Source organism: Mesoplodon densirostris, chromosome 5 (assembly GCF_025265405.1).
Source record: "Mesoplodon densirostris isolate mMesDen1 chromosome 5, mMesDen1 primary haplotype, whole genome shotgun sequence".
Classification (NCBI taxonomy): Eukaryota; Metazoa; Chordata; class Mammalia; order Artiodactyla; family Ziphiidae; genus Mesoplodon; species Mesoplodon densirostris.
The window spans coordinates 19,777,515-19,796,344 of NC_082665.1; the positions used below are offsets into that span (position 1 = coordinate 19,777,515).

At 38.5% G+C, this 18,830-nt stretch overlaps 1 non-coding gene across 1 annotated transcript; it reads right to left on the minus strand.

Moving 5' to 3' along the window:
- Positions 1-9,181: 9,181 nt before the first annotated feature.
- Positions 9,182-9,288, minus strand: LOC132491514 (U6 spliceosomal RNA). The gene has a single exon (XR_009532723.1). It is a non-coding gene; the product is annotated as a U6 spliceosomal RNA (small nuclear RNA).
- Positions 9,289-18,830: the final 9,542 nt, after the last annotated feature.

An 18,830-nucleotide genomic window follows, 5' to 3' on the forward strand; every position in this document is an offset into this window, starting at 1 on the left:
GAGGACATAATTATGGAAATGTCCACATTCATAGGTCTAGAAGGAAAAGGAGGCCAAGAAGGAGCTAGAGAGTAAACAGAAGATGAAGAAGAAGGAGCTACATCACAGGAACGAGAGGAAGAGGGAGCTGTAGGGAGGAGGGTCTAGGGAAGAAGATCACACGAAATAATTTGGCCTTTATTCTGTTGCAGAGGTTCTTCCCCCAGAAAGTGAAATGATCAAATTTAAATTTTAAGATGAATCTTGGCAACAAAATAAAGGATTGGGTTGAGGGAGAAGCTGAAGTCCAGGTGGCCAGTTAGAAATTCAGGGAAAAGGAACAGCCCCAGAGCTCTTAAGCATCTACCAAGCCAAACAGAAAAGAATCGTTTTCACTTTGAGAAAGAACTTTCTATTTTATTTATCTATTTTTTTTTGCGTGAAAAATGATCATTTAAAGCAGTGAAAAATGGTAATTTAAAGCATGTGTCTTCTGTTTCTAGAATCCAGGAAAATGGGTTGCAATGAAAATCAATGTCACAGATGATTAAAGATGCTTTGTGTAGGAAAAGAGAAAGATGTAAAGAAACTAAGGACACGAAAATTATAGGATTTCTAAGAAACAAAGGTTGTCTTTTGTATAAATGTCTCACTTAAGAAAAAGAGAAGAGAACGTTATTCCTCATCCTTGAGAACATGGCAGTAGGAAAGAATGGTTTCTAAAAAGAGTTTTCTTTGAGGCTCTGGCTCCATAACTATGATCATTTCAGGTACTTCTAAGTGTTTACAAATTGAACAAACTGTGTCCTAGGATGTCCTTTAAACAGAAAATTTGGTACATATAATGAATGATTTGGAGTTCCATTTAAGGCAAAGAACAGATTGAAGTCTATGAAAGTACAAAACTCAGGGTACCAGGTAAAGGTGAGCTGAATGTTTTGAAGGTATTTGGATACTGTTTAAATTTATGTTTTAAATTATTTGCTAGTTTAATCCAGTGATTAAGACTCCATGCTTCTAGTGCAGGGGACGCAGGTTCTATCCCTGGCCGGGGAACTAAGATCCCACATGCTGCGTGGTGTGGCCAAAACAACAACAACAACACAAAAACAGAAAATCAGTGGAAGTAGTTCTTTGAGGGGACTAAAAAAAGGGAAATGGCTGATTCATTAAAGACACTTGGAAGATAGGTCTAGGTGGGGCACCATATGACTCAGACACTGTGTTGGAAACTATATATAGAATTAGGATAAAACATATGTCTGTTGTGGAATAATAATAGTAATAATAATAATAATAATTACTAAGTAGCAGTAACAAACACTTATTAAGCATATATTATGTAATAGTTATTTATGTGTTTATAAGTTTTCACTCATTTACTTATCACAATAACCTCACAAAATAGGCATTATCTTAATGTTATAGATGAGGCACAGTGAGATTAGGTCATTTGCCCAAGGTCACACAGCTAGCCCACTGTATCATAGGAGGACACAAGTTGTATCAGGCAGCATTAGCTGGGTTATGCTGGGGTAACAAATGGCTCCTAAAATCTTAGTGGTCTCTAACAATAAGAGTTTACAATTTTGTTAGTTTCTAAACTCCATCGCAGGATACTTGCTCTGTTTCATTCCTGGACTTTGGCTGAAGAAGCAGTCCCTGTCTAGAGCATTGTTAGTCTTTCAGCAGAGGAAATAGAAAGCAATGGATGAGCCATGTGATGGCTCTAATAGCTTCTATTGGAAGTGGAGCATACCACTTTGACATTTCTTTGACTAAAGTATGTCCTGTGACAAGCCTGCCAGTGGTGTGAGAAGTTTAATGTTTCTTTAGATATGGTCTTTGGAGTAAGAGGACTCATGGGGAGGGTGTTTTTTTCTTTGTTTTGTTTTGTTTTGGTCATATGACTCTTTAACTTTACAAGGATAAGAATCAAAGATTGCCTGATTTGACTTTGTTTCACCCCAAGGAGTAATGCTATGATCCCAAAAGTTAACTTTTAGGTAGTGGTAGTGAATGGGGATGGACAGAGTGTCATGCAAACAGAAGACTCTGAAATGGAGAGCAGCTATCCCTCACTATAACCAGTGAGGGCAGCTAGGCCACTGCCAAAATCCTTGCTGAGAAAGGCACGTGGGAGGAAGACTGAATTTCAACAATATATCAGGTCACAGGTAACAGAAGGTGAGAAGGACTGAGCTGGGTTGAGAGCTGATAGGGAGGGTCAATAAAGCAAGGAGAGAGCAATCTCAGGGTTTAGTGAAGGCTGAGGTTTAATTCAGTTATCAGGGGGGAAAAACCAATTTTTGAGTGTTTGCATCCCTGAATTCCTTTGTCTGAAAACCCCTCCCCTCCATGAATTCCTGGGGAGTGTGCTATGAACTAATGGACATTAATGAGTGAAAACAGGAAAAATTATAGACAGTCCTACTTATTATAATGAGCAGGAAGATGAACACAAGATGTCTATACAAACCAAGCAACTAGAACGTGGGGTCATGTAGGCCTGTAGGTAGAACAGACACAGGAGAAAGTGGAAAGAGCACTTTAGTTCTTGAACTGATGTTAAATTCAGCCTGAACTTATTGGACAAATTGCTCACTTTCATACAAGTAAATCTGGTTTACAGACTCTCACTAAAGACCTTTCCACAGAGATGTAAATTGTTATTGATGAATACAATAAAAGCAAGTAATAATCACTTTTTGGAACCTAGAATAAATTCACATCAGGTGAGGGTAAAACATTTAGAAACAAGACAGTTTCTTTGCCTTTCCAGTACTAGAGAACTGTAAAAACTGTGGCAGTAAATTGGAACTTTTGGGAAAGGGAGATTAAAAATAAGATTTAATCTCATCACCCATATATGCGAAAATTCTTCTAATTTTTGCGCGTTCCTTATAGTCCCTCCCCACAAATACATAAAAATTGTGTAATTACAGATTTAAATGGAAAATTGTACAGATGAACTGGTTTGCAGGGCAGAAATTGAGACAGATGTAGAGAACAAACGTATGGACACCAAGGGGGGGAAGCGGCAGGTGGTGGGGTTGGTGGTGTGATGAACTGGAAGACTGGGATTGACATGTATACATTGATGTGTATAAAATGGATGATTAATAAGAACCTGCTGGGCTTCCTTGGTGGCGCAGTGGTTAAGAGTCCGCCTGCCGATGCAGGAGACACGGGTTCGTGCCCCGGTCTGAGAAGATCCCACATGCCGCGGAGCGGCTAGGCCCGTGAGCCATGGCAGCTGAGCCTGTGCATCCGGAGCCTGTGCTCTGCAACGAGAGAGGCCACAACAGTGAGAGGCCTGCATACCGCAAAAAATAATAATAATAAGAAGAAGAAGAACCTGCTGTATAAAAAAATAAATAAAATAAAATTCAAAAAAATTTTATTATAATACAGCATTTTCCATAAATAATTTTCAATATTGAAGCATAGTCCTTATGATTATAATGGCAGGAAAATAGTCCACTGCATAGAATTAACATAATTTAATTCATTATTTTCTTATTATTAAACATTTAGTTTCTTTCAGTTCTTCATTATTATTAGCAATGCTGACTAAATGGCTAAGTAAAATATATGTATTTAAAACATTATTTTGTTGTGGCACAATTCTAAAACTGGGTCAAATGTTGTAAACACTTTATGACTACATGTAAGTTGATTTTAAAAATAACTGCATCAATTTACCTAAAATGTGTACGCAATTCACTACACTTTCACTTGGTTTAGGAATTATATTTAAAGGTCATAAAAATTGGCCAATGAATCCAAAAAAATCTTACTTACAAAATATCTTTTTAACATTTGTATGTTTGAATACTTGCAAGGCTGAGTATTGTTCCATGTGTTTATTTACCAACAGTGTGGGTCATAATTCATCAATTTACTCTTTCTTTCATTCAATCACTGACAAATATTTTTTTGATCATCTACAATGTGCCAGGTACTGTTTTTGTTTCTGAGCACACAGCACTGAAGAAAACAAAAATCCCTGCTTTGGATTTGTATTTTGTATTATAGGGTAAAAAAGACAATAAGCATAATAAGTATTAAAATTGTGTAGTATGTTGAATGTTATAATTCCTATGGAAAAAATAAAGCATGGTAAGAAGAATAAGCAATTTTTTGGTAGGGAGTTGTATTTATAAATAGGAGGGTCCGTGATAAACGTGTGTTTGAACAAAGCCTGAAGGAGGTGGGGCAGGTCCCATGTGGGTACCTGAGGAAAGACTTCTCCAGCCAGAAACACTAGGTGGTCCAAGGCCCTAAGTGGGGTCATATTTGATGTGCTGGAGAAGCAGAGAGGCTAGGTTGGCTGGAGTGGAGGGAGATCTTTTGATGATGTTCATTTGTTTGGTAGGAGGAGAATAAAGGGAGAAAAATCTAAATAAACCAAACAGAAGAAGGCAACCACAAGGCAACCACAGTCAACAAAGATGGAGGCGGCCAGATTCCATTGGCCAGAGCTCAGTCACGTGGCCATACCCTGCTAAAGAGAGGCACTAAGTGGAGTTTAGCTGTGAGCCCAGAAAGAAGAGGATACTAGTTGTGTAGGAAAAGCTTACAAGCTCTGTCACATCCAATCTAAAATCAATTGTGTATCATCAACTGGGGTAATTGCAAAACTATCCGAGGCCCTTCCCTCAAACACAAGATCAAAATATCAAGGGATGGATCCCACGAATGTGTGTTCTGGTAACCCTGTTGGGCATCCAGGTTTGGAAACCACTGAGTAAACCTATCTTTTGCAAATAAAAATACTTTAAAACATGTCTTAAACAACCCCCAAAGCCTTGAATAAAGTAAGTTTGGTTATAATACAAAACAGCCACCAGGTGGCAGAAGAACTCCATTCTTGTAAGCTTCTCGGTGGCTTCCTTATTTCACCTTCCCTATTCCTCCGTTTAATTTTCTGTCTTCTTTTTTTCTTGGCTTGTTGGCTTGAAATATATAGGATTAAGTTCCTTAAAATATTGATGCTAACATTCTAAATAGATTGCAATATTAAGAATGTCTTTCCTTATCGAGAAGAAAAATACCTAGAGTTTTATGTTAGTGAACTGAATTAATTCTGAATTAATCCTATTACAATTTTTTTTTTTTTGGTTTTTGATTGAAGCAAAATGTGTTAACTGAATAACACTAAATATTAGGAAGTCAAATAACCATAAAAACTTTTTTCGTGTTTAATAAGCAAGTTTTGAGGCACAGGTTTTATAGACATTAGTAATATATATTGTATATGCTAAATTTATTCTTAAGGAAAATTTTAATTTTTGTTTTCATAAAATTAAAAGCTCTAATGGTAGTTTTATACATTAAATTCTCATGATAACTGTGTCCTGGACTTTGAAGAGTCAAGACTATTGGTTCACATAGATCTTGTATAAATCTGGGTTCCACTTCTTCGGAGATTGACCTTGAGCAAGTTTCTTAGTACTTCTCAGCTTCTGCTATTAAAGTGGGGTAATGATGCCTATTCTATGAGGTTGCTGTGGAGAGTCAGTGATGACACAAGCAAGTGCTTTATACATATAAAACTAGGTAAATAAAGTAAATAAAAAATTCCTCCCTCTATTCCAATTTTTTCTAATGGCAATTACTACTTGTGCTTTAATGCAAAATAGAAGGCTAAAATACACATGTAGCTGGCAGAATCATAATCTAGTTCAGATGTTAAAAAACATCACGCTGTAAAAAGACTTCAGAGTTGAAAACCTGTGTTCACTGTTCTGAATCTCTCCACTTCCTCTTAAGAAACATGATATTCCTTGAAGTGCATTTTTTGGCTTCATGAGTTGTAATTATTCATTTACTGTATAAAGTATATAATAACTTATGCCCTGTGGTGTTATTCAACATTGTAGAGAAAGGAGAATAAAGAATGTGTTTTATCAGCAGGCAAGGATTGTCCTCTTTATCCTTTATCCTCTTTACCCTCACATGTAATTTACTAAAGAGCTGACAAAATCACAGTACAGGCTGCCTCTCACCATATTCATCTGCAGACAGTGAAGAGATTAACTCTGAGGCTATGCTTTCTAACTGGGCCCATGGAAGAAATCTGATGAGGTATATAGATTCTTCATTGCTATACTGTGAAAGAATGAGGTTGCTTATAAAAAGGAGGCAGACATAAAGGCATGTGCTTTGGACAAAGCCCCTGGCAAAGATGCTACAAGGATGCTGAGCAACCCAATATTTGAACACCGAAAAGGCATCAGATTCCTCTTTCATTTGGCTGCAAGGAAGAAATAGAAACATTGAAGAAAAGGTCTGAAAAAAAAAAGGCACTGGGGGGAAACATAGGGAGTTTGTGTTGCTGATGAAAGGGCCATCTATATCAGGGGTTCCCAACCCCCGGAACGCTTCTCCCCATCGCTCACATTACCGCCTGAACACCCCCCGCCCCCCCCACCCCCCGTCTGTGGAAAAATTGTCTTCCACGGAACCGGTTCCTGGTGCCAAAAAGGCTGGGGACCGCTGATCTATATGAAGTAGATGATATATATTTACATTTGATATATAGATTTAATTTTAAGTAATTTTGTAATAAGTACCTTTAATTCTAAGAATTGAAAACCTTGAGAAGAATTCAAATGTATATTTAATTTTATTCCAACAGGCTGATGGTCTTGAAAGTTCTAGGTATTTAAAACCTATTTGATGACCTTCAGAAGCAGGGAGAAGTACTTTCAGAAGAACTTGAATGGGGGAGAGGAGACCCTGCATTTCACTGGGTACCTCTTTCTTCATAAATGTCAACTATTTCCTGTAATTTCTGTCTTCTCCCTCTTCTCGGCTAGTTAGCAATCATGAAAATGGAAATTACCTTAGCAGTGTATTCAGAGTATGTCCTAAATGTGATTGAACAAATATTTCAATATTCCCAAGGCAGAAGAGCCAATGTCTTTGCTTCTGTAGTTGAAAAGTCTGGAATAATTTCCCCAACGTCCAGTGTGGAAATTCTTCCTGTCCTCAAGGTCTCTGTCATGAGATACCTCCATGATGTTTCTCCTGACTCTCTGAGTTAAAATACTCTTTCCCTTCCCTACACTCACATAGCCATTATTTTATCAAGTGGTAATGGTTTCCCCAAACACAACAGGTGGCCCCAATGTGGCTCTCCCAACTTTTGACATTGGCAGTGGCTACTGGTCTGGAATTTTTCTCAATTCGCAACAACAAAGAAAATCAAAAGCAGTTTTCTTTTCTTTTCTTTTCTTTTTTTTGTTATTGTGGTAAAATATACCATCTAAACCATTTTAAGTGGTCGATTCTGTGGCATTAAGTGCATTCTCAATGCTGTGCAACATCACCACTCCATATTTTTTTGTGTGGAATTTTTAGGGTTCTCTACATGTCATCTGTGAACAGAGATTGAATTTACTTCTTCCTTTCCAATTTGGATGAATTTTCTTTCTTTGTCTTACTTAATAGTTGTGGCTAGAACTTCTAATACTATGTTGAATTGAAGCCAGAAACAAAAGGACAAATATTGTATAATTCCACTTATATGAGGACATAGAATAGCCATATTCATAAAGATAGAAAGTAGAAGAGTGTCTATGAGGGCTTTGGGGACGGAGTAATGAGGAGTTATTGTTTAATGGGTATGGGGTTTCAGTTTGGGAAGATAAAAAGTTTCTGGAGATGGTATATGAGCTTTTGTCTTAGACTCTACTTTCAGAGGAAAATGGTTAATATATGATGCTCTTTTGCTAGTGGCTAGAAAGCAAGGGTCTGGGAACCAAAGGGTAGAAGTAGGATTGAACATCATTTTAAACATCATTCCCAGAGACTCACTTGGGGACCAGAGTTGTCCTCACAATCTTAGGCTCTTCTTGAATAGGAAGTGTGGTTCTTATGTATATAACATATCTATCGAGGATACAGTAAGTGTTCCACTGAATGAAGCTATACTACTCCAGTCACTGTTGGATCCTCATGTGAGAGGACCAGTAGGACAAGACACAAGTTCTATACTGGTGGGGAACTTGAGTCTGATTATCACAAGTGGGGAGGACTACTGCTACCTAGTGGGATGGAGGAGGAGTAGCTCTGAGATTTGGGAATACACTGAAGTGTCTTTCAGTGATTCTGTGGTCAGCGACAGCTATAAATAGGCAATTGAGCAACCTTGGCCCAACTAGGACAAGAAAAATAAAAGCTCAGGTTTCTAAGAGATGAAAGTCTAGGACATCCGACCAGAAGAACAACCTAGAGCTGCCAATATGCTGCCCAAGGTTGAGAGAAATAGAAAAATAATGATACAGATTGATGGTGGTATCAGTTAAGACTTCAGGCCGACTGCAACAGCAGAGATGGCTCCATCAGTCTGTTGTGTTAAGTCCTTGCAGACACTGTGGCTGGTCATAGCTTGGAGGGGACTCTAATATTTTGGACTTAAAGGAAGTCATGCCATGAACCGTAATGTTAGAAGGGGACTGTATTGGGCATAATTACATTTTTTTTTTTTTTTTTACAAATCAATTACTTAACACATTTTTAATGAAATGCCCTATTGATTTACTTTTTGGCTAAGTGCCATGATGTCATAAATACAGTAATAGAAATTCCTAGACTTACATCACTGACCTGCTTGGAAGCAATCAATATTCCCTGTTGTTGACCAAATAAAGCTCATATTTTCAGTCTAGAATTTTAGACCTTCCATGACTTGGGTCCAAGATACTGTATAAAATGTAGGTTCTATTATTTTAAAACACATAACTCAAACTCCAGTCAAATGTATACTCTTATGGTTTCTACACAGGACTTGCATATTCACACATCTGCACTTTTGCTTCTGCTTCTGCTCAGGATTATCCCTCTCCCCCATGCATTATTGGAGCCTCTTCAAAGAAGCCTTAAGGCTTATTCAAATACAGTATCCTGAAAGTTGACAAAGAATAGATTTCCCTAATCGCAACACAGATACAATTACTTATCGTCATAGCTGAGAGACATTGTAGCTTGAAGTCTAAGAACATCTATCAGGGGCTAGGATATCTGAATTCAAAGCCTAGCTGCATCATTTACTATCTGTGACTCCCTTTCCTTATCTTTATTTATTTTTTAACATCTGTTTTGGAGTATAATTACTTTACAATGGTGTGTTAGTTTCTGCTTTATAACAAAGTGAATCAGCTATACAAAAACATATATCCCCATATCTCCTCGCCAAAATATAGAACGCTTCACGAATTTGCATGTCATCCTTGCTCAGGGGCCGTGTTAATCTTCTCTGTATCATTCCAATTTTAGTATATGTGCTGCCGAAGTGAGCACGGGTATTATACCTTCTTTTACTCCATCTACTTCTGTGACCACCAGTCCTATGCAGGACTTGACTAACTCTGCACAGATGCCACCAGGCAGAGTTTCTACCTTGTGTCTTTACTACATTCTTCTAACTTCCTACCAAGGGCTTCTGTGCTGCCTTGGCATTGACATCGTCTTGGGGAACCTGCTCAGCTCTTGCGTATGTGCAACCTGGGTGCTGGGGGAGATCATGCCCTAGGGACACTTGCCCAATAGAGGATACCAGCCAATTGATAAATGTTCTCTGCTTTTATCTGGCTGTCCTGGGCAGGCAGTTCTAAGCCATATTTCGTGAGTCCTCAGAAAGTCCTGGGAGATCAAGCACCAACTTGATAAAAGTCTTCATTGAATTTCCCTCTTTCCCTGTTTTACCTCCGTCATCCTTCATTCCTACTCCCTAGGAGAATCGCTTCCCAAATAAAGTGTTACACTGCCAACTTTGTCTCAGGATCTCCTCTCAGGGGAACAGGCTAGGCATAGCTGAATTATCTGATGAGCTAATTTTGATGGGGCAGTGTTACCGTTGGAGATGGGATGACAAAAGTCACATCCATCATGGTGGGTCTCATTTCATTAAGTAAAATATTGAAATTAAAAGGCTGTTATCAGGTCATAGGTGATCTGACTTTCATTTTTCTCCAACAAACTCCCATTACACATTTAGTTTCCTTCACTTTGGGATTTCATCATTAACAGATGGTCCAGTGATTGATTGATTGAGTAGAATGATGTATAATTATGCTGAAGTTTAGAGGTGTGCTGTATATTTTGAAGGTATTGGGGTCCGAAGAATGATACAGCTCTAGATCCGGAACTTCTCCCTGTAGGATGCCTGACGAGAGGAATGACAAACTCAAGGTTTAATAGTCAGAAAAGAAGTAGAGTGCATCTCATTATGGCAAAGTGTGAATTTATTAATCTCTCTCATTACAGGCTCATTGGTTAAACCAAAGGAAGGACTCCTTCTTTTTTCATGAATCTAATACTATTCAACTGTGTGCTCAGTAGAAACGAAAGGAGAGAATGAGGGAAAGAGAGAGAGAAAGAAAGAGAGGGAAGGGAGAGAGAGGGGGAGAGAGAATTGATTCTGGAGAGTCAGGCCTCAACTGGGTCTGCTTACTATGAAAATTCAGAAAGGAGGAGGGAAAAGCAGAGAGTTTTCATGGAGTGTCTTTTAGGTACAATGTGTCCCTAGCCATCTCCACTTCCTCTATTGTGGAAGAGTTAATAAGGGGTGGGTCAAGGAGCAGAAGTGGGTGGGGAGAGAGATGGGAAGTGAGAGGACCAAAAACTCATCCTCCACTCCAGGCATAGATGATGATGTGAGATGAAGAGGAGGAGGTGTTTCCTTGTTTCCAAATATTAGCTTCATTTCCCCATGTGCTGGGGGAAGTTTCACTCTGATCCCAAAATGCTTGATCTCCTGTTCCAGCTCAGAGCACCTGGCATGTTTAGAAATTTCCTGAGCCTGGAAAATGTATCTAAGGCAGGTAATCAAACGTTCAATAAGGGATTCTCAGCTGAAGGCAGAGAAACCTGTGGTTCATTTATATGAGGACCTTGCTAGACCACAATAAAACAAGGTAAACAAGGTCCTCTGAGAGTCACCTGAGGATGCAGTGCACGTAATCCTTCACCTGGACACTTTTCTACGTTAGTCATAGAAGTACAGTTTACATGAATGAGTACAAGATAAAAATGAGTCTATTGTAGGCTTTTTTTTTTTTTTTTGAGGTGGTGGGGGAAGCTTATGTTTGTGGGCATTTTGTCTGCAGAATCCTTTGAACTGGAGATTATCCCAAGTTTACTTAGAAAAAATGCTATTCTGTACTAAGTAAAATCGCAATTGTGTGCAACATCTCCTGATCAAGGAGTTAAGTGCAACCTAATCAAGTTCAGAACATTCAAGTCCAAAGGTTATTCAACCAAATAGGACTAAAGAATGTTCAGAGTGGTCCACGATCCACAGCACTGCCTACCTTGGCAGCTGTCAGGCAGCTGCGGCTAAACTAAAGTAAGGAGGAGACGGTGACCATCTGAAAAAGTGACTCTCCTGTGGTTAGTGACTGGCAATAAACGAATAAGTTTACACCCACAGAGTGCCTCTGAGCGGAACACGACGAGGGACGTTTACTTGAATCAACTTATGCAGGTTAATTCTGGAAAACTGCATTTGCCTTACATGTCTCACTTTCTTCCCTTTTAAGGACTCTGCTAAGCCCAGAGTCAAGTCTCAATCTGGAGAAATATTGTCGTTTTGGAGGGAATCTGGGATTTGGTGTTAGAAAAATGCTATGGTCAGAATATTTGTGTCACCCCAAAGTTCATATGTTGAAGTCCAAATGCCCAGTGTGATGGAATGAGGAGGTGGGGCCTCTAGGAAGTGCTTAGATAATGAGGGTTCAGTCCTCAGGAAAGAGATCCATGTCCTTATAAAACAGTCTCAAAGAGCGAGCTCTTCTTTTCACCGTGTGTGAAAAGCCGTCAGCTATGAACCAGGAAGGGAGCCCTCATCATAAAGCAATCATGCTGATGCCTTTATTTTAGATTTCCCAGCCTCCTGAATTGTGAGAAATCCATTTCTCTTATTTATAAGCTGCTCAACCTATGGTATTTTGTTAAAGCAGCCCAGATGGACTAAGACAAAGAAAGTGATGTCCATCCCGGCTATGCAGCTTGCCAACTGTGTGAATTTGGGTAATTTATTTAACCCTGTTGTGCTTCCATTTCCTCCTCTTTATTATTGTTTTTATTTTTAAATTTTAATAGCAGTATTTTAATGTGAAGTATTTATATAAAATAATTTATATAAATTAAATATATGTATTATGCATGTCCTCTGTCATAATACCCACATTTGTAGATTTCTTCCATTGAATAAATTTCAGGTGGGCCACTATCTAACAATATGTATTGAGATACTTGTCTTTTCTTTTTAAAATTTTTTTTGGAGTATAGTTGTTTACAATGTTGTGTTAGTTTCAGATGGACAGCAAAGTGATTCAATAATATGTATACATATATTCATTGTTTTTTAGACTCTTTTTTCATATAGGTTATCACAGAATGCTGAGTAGAGTTCCCTGTGCTATACAGTAGGTCCTTGTTGGTTATCTTATATATAGTAGTGTGTGTGTGTTCATCCCAAACTCCTGTTATAATATCAATTGTGTGGAGAATTGGAATATTTATACAGATGTATATTCATGGGAGTGATCTCAGAGTGACATCAGTGTACAGCAGCTTGAACCGAGATCTTAGTTCCCTGTCCAGGAATTGAACCAGGGCCCCGGTGGTGAGAGCATAAAATCCTAACCACTAGACCATCAGAGGCCAGTGCCTCCTGTTTAAAATAAGGTATATAATAATACCTATGCCATAGTTTAGAAAATCAAGTGACAAGAGTGAAATTATTTATAAATAGAAAATTGCTGTCTACCTCCAAGTTACAGTGTGTCTTCTTTTCCTGGGGATTTCCATGGCATGAAATGGATGTCACAGATTGGAAATTTTCCTTTTCCTCTGTCCATCCTTTTCTCTGCTTTATTCTTCATCCCATTTGGAGGGCATGATGCCATCCAACTGTGCATGGTTCTATACCTCAATAACAACTCTGCAGAAATCGAACTTAATGTATGCTGCAACACGTGTCTGAGAATAAATGCGCTGTGAGCAGGGAAATGCCACTTCTGCCTCACTCCCAGTGAAATCAAGATGAGACAGCTGTGCCTATAAATGAAGCCATTTGAAGAGTTAACATGGAAGACAACCCCACGTAATTTTGAACGACTGTGGAACTACTCACAAACCATGTCTGGAAATTAATAAAAGTCCTGAAGAAGGTGGGAAGGGTATAAAAAATGAAAGCCAAATGAATAATTAGTTTTCCCCTCTGACTCAACAGCACTGAACCCAAAGACTGCTAGGCTCTGCTGGTCTATGATTTAAAAGGTATTTTGAATGATTTACACCAAAGTTGTGTAGGAAATCAAAGCAAAGCAGGATAAAAATAAAGAATGATTACACTTGTGTTCCTAGTGGGTAAAAACACATTGGAAAAAGAAATAAATTGGTAACTAAAAATAAAGAATTCCTTATGTTTGTCGCTAACTTGAGAGCTAACACATTATGTCTGTCAACATTTTCAGCATTCGTTTAATTTCACAAGAGCTTCTCATCCATCCAAAATGTTTGTTTGTTTATTCATCTATTCATCACCCCAAATCAGTTTCTTCTATGTACCAGATACCAGGCTTAGAGCTTGCATAAACTCCTCATTTAATTCTCACAACCTTCATTCTCCACAGGTATTATTATTATCCCAAAAGTTTTTAGTGAAGGAAACTGAAATGCTGAGCCGTTAGTAACATGTCACTATGATCAATTTAACCAGAAATGGAACTAAGATTTGAATCTATTTTTTTTCCTTCAGTATCCAATATCCTTTCCACTACAAAACCTTTTATATATTCAATTGGTATGTTAAAGTGAGCTGAAATTTTTTGAATTAAAAAAATGTGAAGTGTTTTTTTCTTTTTTTCATTTTTTTTATGGCCTTTGGAAATTGGAGGCAACATAATTGGGCACTTTTACTTACTTATAGTGCAGCCAGAGTGAGAGAGCGTGGTAAAATTCTGTCTTTCTCTTTGTGCCATTAATGTCATTTTATTGCATTATATATACCATGGTTCATTCTGCCAGGTATAAGATAATTTCTTTATCTTTTTTGTTTCACAGTTCCACCTAGACCATGGTTTCTCATCAGAAACCTACAACAGAATCAAGTGGCAAGTTTTAAAAATGCAGATTTCTGAGCTTCATTCATGTTTTATTGAATCAGAATTTCTGGGGTTGGGTCAGGGAAGCTGCACTTTTAACAAGCAGACCTATTTATTCTGACACATGTTTAAGAACCACTGTCATAGTTGATCCTCTAGACAGAGCCCACCCACAGTAGTTAGTGGCAGTATAGCTGACCCTTTGAGTCTGGTTCGGCTCATAACTTCTGGTCCACCACTTCTGGGCCCACCACCAAGTCAGGCCCTTCTACATATGTTACATCACATGAATTGCATCACATCAATGCCTATCTATCATTTTGATGCCCATCACATCAAAGCCCACATCCCATAATAGCTCCTAGTTCACACAAGTCCCCACTCTGAGTTCAGAGTCAGCTTTTATGGACCCTGGAAGCTCTGGCACATTTTCTATCAGAACCTCAGTCAGGTTGTGGTCCCTCCTTCTTGCCTCCAATATCTAGTGCTGTGCTATGACCCTGATATGATACCTGGATTCTTTCTTGGCCAACATAGGCATCTATTTCTATAGAAGAAATCTCTCATTGCCAACTAAGTAAAGTAATATTTTTGCTGGTTGATTTAGGTATCGAAATGAAAGATATAAAAATATTTATTTACTCAGTTAATGATGAATTAGCATCTTGCAGGAGTCATGATTAATCATGTTCCACCTAGAAGCCAGTGCCAAAATGACTCTGCTAATAGAATCCATCAACTGCTGAAGACAGTGATTGCACTGAAGGGTGCTTTATTGTTTAGTTCCTTAATTTTATATTCTAGTTGCATATTGATATTCCCTAATAAAAATTGTTTCGATTTCTCTCTGAAAAATTTGGGGTGAGTCTTGAGGAGGTAATTTGCATTAGCTAAACACTGAGTCATGAAACTATTTCCATTATTCTGGCAAGGAAAGCATAGTTTATTCTATGAGATTTAAGCAATCCTTAAAAAAATCCTTAGAAAATCCTTAAGCATTTCAGCAATTCCAGTCCTGGGCATACATCTGGGAAAGATGAAAACTCTAATTCGAAAAGATACATGCACCCTAATGTGCATAGCAGCACTATTTACAATAGCCAAGACATGGAAGCAACCTAAATGTCCATCGACAGATGAATGGATAAAGAAGATGTGGTATATATACAATGGAATATTACTCAGCCACAAAAAAGAATGAAATAGTGCCATTTGCAGCAAAGTGGATGGACCTAGAGATTATCATACTAAAAGTGAAGTAAGTCAGACAAAGAGAGACAAATATCATATGATATCACTTATGTGTGGAATCTAAAAATGTGATACAAATGAACTTATTTACAAAACAGAAATAGACTCACAGACAGAAAACTTACTTATGGTTGCCAAAGGGGAAGAGGGCTAGGGATAAGTTAGGAATTTGGGATTAACAGATACACACTACTATATATATAAAATAGATAAACAACAAGGACCTACTGTTTAGCACAGGGGACTGTATTAAATATATTATAATAAACTATAATGGAAAAGAGTCTAAAAAAGAATATGTATATAGCTGAATCACTCTGTTGTATACCTGAAACTATCACAACGTTGTAAATTAACTATACTTCAATAGAAAAATTAAAAAAAATAAAATTGTCATTTCAGAACAGCAAAAGTAATCATCATTAAAAGCGTGAGGACTATAACATTGTATTAAAAGAGTACTCAATCATTAAAGTATTTCTTTGCTGCCTCCCATACATGGGTAGGTCAAAATTTTGTGTGAGTAATGGAATAGCTGAAGTTAGATGTAACCTTCCAGAAGTCTTCACAATCAGTGATTCTCTAGATCAGAACGAATTTTTGCTGTCAACTCAACTAGCCATCAGGGGAGCTTTGGCAGCTGGAAAAGGCCTTCATAACTCTGTCTGTGTTACTGTTGTCAGCTGTTTGCTTGGATTTGATTTTTGTACCTAATGGGAACAACAGGGCAAGGGGACCATGCCTTGGAGAATCAAGTTGGCTTTTGACACACCTGGGAAGGGTGGACAATTTTTTATCCTCTACTGCCATTTTTAGTCCTGAACTTTGATGGAAGTGGACTAAACAAGATTTTCAGAGTCACAGCTGAGTCTGAATCCTTGCTTCACATTTTACAAGGAATCTGGGAGTTAAATTTTGTGTTCTCCTCTCATTTTTACATAGAGTGCCTCATCTTAAAATACCCTGGCCACATGTTTTCACCTGGCTAAGCTTCATGAGTCAGCTCAGATGTTAATTCCTCTTGGAAACTTACTCTTAATTCTCGGGTCAGAGAGGTAACCCTTTTTTTACACTCCATGTCCCTCATCATATTCTACTTTGCCTGTGTAATATCTGCACCTTTGAGGGCAGGTAACTTCGTGGTTCAGACATGTCACTCAGGAAGGTGTGAATAAACATTTGTGAAAAGTTTGATCTGTCAAATATGGATAGAATACCTTTTTCAAAAAATGGTCATAAAGACTGAATGACAATAACATTTGTAAAGTTCCTGCCATATAGTAGGAATTCGATAAATTCTAGTTTGCATTCTTCTTCTGTTCCTGACAATGCTAGAAACACTATGGTCTGTCCTTCTCCCCCACCACCCCTGCACGTCCCCCACCCCCACCACCTCCACCAAGTTTTATGAGGCAGCCCAGTGTGGTCTTTTCTTAGCTTTATGACATTGTCATAAATCCCACCCGACAGGTCTTCGTCTGTTGCAGGGTGCATTCTCCTGAAGCTGAGGTAGAGTTTGGAGTACAAAATGTTTATTGGGAGAAATGCCTGTGAAAAAAAGGGGGAGGAAGAAGGGTTGAGCAGATGTTACAGATCTCTGCAGCCTGCCAGGGAGTCCCAGAACAAAGCTGGCCCCTTAGAGAAGTCCTGCCCCGGGTCGAAATGATGAAGTCCTTTGCAGCCCTGCCTTGCTGGGTCATTGGCTGGAAGTGTCCTGAGAAAAACATGACCTTGACTACCATCACCTTGATGAATAACCACAGCCACTACACACTGAGAAAAGTGTGACCTGGTCTCACACGCTGAGGTGGATTGTGAAACTGCTAACAGCTGGAGAGGGTCAGTCAGCTACACTCCTCACAGCTGGACAGGGAGTCCTTTCATGACGGGGGATCTGAGTGGTGCCTTTCTGTGTCTGCCTTAGTGACAAGGATTTAGAGTTAGTGTAATATTCTTTTAGGGTTGCTGTGTGTTTATGGAATTCTCTTAAAAGGCAAGAAGACTTATGAGCCACTAGAATAGCCTTCATGGTCCTGAGATACAGGCAAATGTTTGAACTGGGAGCTTTTACACACCTTTCTGAAACTTACCTAATCTACCTGTGACCAAGGTTCTAAAAACTGGGTGTGGTTGATGCTGTTTGTGTGCTCTTCCTTTCTTGTTTACCTTCCTCAGTCATGCCTCTTGGGACAACAGATTGTGGGTGTCTAGTTGACTCCTGTGGTCTACATCTTCCCTGATCAAGGAATAGAGATATGTAGTCAAGCAGGCTTATGGTTACAGAGACCCTTGTCCCCTGCATTGAGGGCAACCGAATGCCATTGGTGTAATGCAGGAGAGTAGTATATTTTAAAATACATAAGTACATTTTATAAAAATGATCATATAAGTAGATGTCACTCTCATCTTATTTTAACATTCAACTAGAGATTAACAGTGCATTTGTATATCAGAAGATATGTACCTAGAACATCTCTCTGTATAAAACTACAAGACATAGGATAGAAAGTGGAGATACTAGAGTCAGACTACAGAATGGGGTTATACCCAGGGCTAGATTCAGTGTAGACAGAGCAACAAGCAGGGCACTTGGGAGTGCTGGGGTAGGACTAGTTGGGTGGGCTCTACCCTAGCTCTTGCTTACTAGTCAGTCACTATTCAGATGTCATAAATGTGTTCAGTGTTTTGCAAAAATGTGTACAATATTTTGCTAAAATAATTTTCTTAGGAGAGTTCTACATGTTTTAAAACACAACACATTTTCAGAGGTTAAGAATACGGTAAAATATGTATGACACATGAGTTGTACGGATGAAATTTTTTTTTAAGAAAGATATCGTATTTTATTTATTTTGTTTTATTTTTTAACATCTTTATTAGAATATAATTGCTTTACAATGGTGTGTTAGTTTCTGCTTTATAACAAAGTGAATCAGCTATACATATACATATGTTCCAATATCTCTTTCCTCTTGTGTCTCCCTCCCACCCTCTCTAGTTGGTCATAAAGCACCGAGCTGATCTCCCTGTGCGATGTGGCTGCTTCCCACTAGTTACGTATTTTACATTTGGTAGTATATATAAGCCCATGCCACTCTCTCACTTCGTCCCATGGGTTTTTGTTCAAGATTTTGAAAACTGATTAAGAATTTTGTAATGTTCTCTAATTGTGTAGTCCAGGTAGACAGGGATTATTATGAAGACACTGGTGGAACAGATAACAGAAGTTGGGGACTCACAGTTCAGTCTAGACTCAGGGTCTAGGGTTAACTATGGAATGGAAGATAACCTTTGAGAGGGGAGACCTAACAGATACCTATGAAAGGATGGTACAGCATATAAAACCAAGATGCTAGTGGTTTCCAAGCGAGCACTGATTTAACCAGGACAGTTGTGGTTCTCCTAAGTCACTCGTGGTATAGGAGGTGTGGAAATGAAATACCTGCTGGGACTCTAGTCTCTTATTTAGGGAGTGCAGTG